General features: G+C 43.5%; 1 non-coding gene across 1 annotated transcript; it reads right to left on the bottom strand.

The window, feature by feature from the left end:
* On the bottom strand, nt 1-73 carry Trnak-cuu (transfer RNA lysine (anticodon CUU)). The gene has a single exon. It is a non-coding gene; the product is annotated as a tRNA-Lys (tRNA).
* Between the last annotated feature and the right edge of the window lie 1,213 nt (nt 74-1,286).

Here is a 1,286-nt window from a genome sequence, read left to right as displayed (position 1 = left end):
CGCCCAACGTGGGGCTCGAACCCACGACCCTGGGATTAAGAGTCCCATGCTCTACCGACTGAGCTAGCCGGGCTGCTATTATAATGGACTCTACTAAGATGATATTGAAAACCAGAACCAGTAGACAGTAGTGGAAAACTTCCCTGGGCTAGGTTATTTATTTCACAGTCGAGTTTGCACCCCTCATACCATTTCACGGAGGTACCCTACTTTTACTTAAAATAAGCACTCATTGGTAAGGATTTCTTGTTAAGCAAAGACCCATTTCCAAGGAATTTTTTTTTTTAAACCGACCTAGTGGGAGTCGGGTTTCCGTGTACCTCCGGGAAAGCAAATATTATGTGTTTTTATCTCAATATATTATTGTAAATCCATTGCCTGCGTATCTTCAAGGCTGGCCATTCCACCTCTGATACTTTCTGATGTCTTACCAATTCCATCACTGACAGAGAGGCGTTAAGAATGATTTGTCTTTTTTTTATCAGCAAAGCCTTCGACAGGGTAAGACACCTTGGACGACTAGCCAAGTTAACTGCCCCAGGCTTCATAGGCAAGCTACTGGACTAGCTACAGGATTACCTCTTGGATCACTCCTTGAAAGTCATCAATGGGAAATCATCCAGCTAGAAGCCAATTAAAACAGGTTCTCCTCAGGAGTCTATCCCTGTCCTCTCTTGTTCATCATCTTCTAAAACATATATCACACTCGGATATATGAACCCACCCATACTCCACGCTGACGATGTCACACTAATGACTAAGTCCAAATAAGGCACGTAAATCGCTGCATCTGCATTTAACACTGACCTGCAGGAGATCAAGAAATGGTCACCTCGTGGAACTTGCTATTTGTTGCTCAGTGCCATATGCCAAGTGCAAGACAGCCACAATATCAACATGGAGAGATGCCACTGGTAGCCACCCCAATCTGCTCCACTTTGGAACAAACAATCAGCTCCACTTTGGAACAAACAACTATAGAAGAAGCTGACAGTATTGGCATATCTGGAATTACTATCAACAAAGACATATCGTGGACACCTGTGGTCACAAAAATGGCAAAACAACAAGCCAAAGTCTCGGACTTCTTCGCCTAGCTGGCCCTATTTACGAACCAATTCAAAAGGCAGTGAAACACAGTCTATGTATGTTCCGCTCCAAAATATAATATGGTAGTTCAGCATGGATTGGTGCAACATCCATCTCACTTTCACAACTAGATGCAATCCGAAGAAGGGCTATTTGCGTTTTAGATATCTTTGAAGATGACCTCAGCCCCACTCTGC

This window comes from Amphiura filiformis, chromosome 5, assembly GCF_039555335.1.
Source record: "Amphiura filiformis chromosome 5, Afil_fr2py, whole genome shotgun sequence".
Classification (NCBI taxonomy): domain Eukaryota; kingdom Metazoa; phylum Echinodermata; class Ophiuroidea; order Amphilepidida; family Amphiuridae; genus Amphiura; species Amphiura filiformis.
Note: the sequence above shows the minus strand (reverse complement) of the source record. Positions and strands in the feature narration are given on the sequence as shown.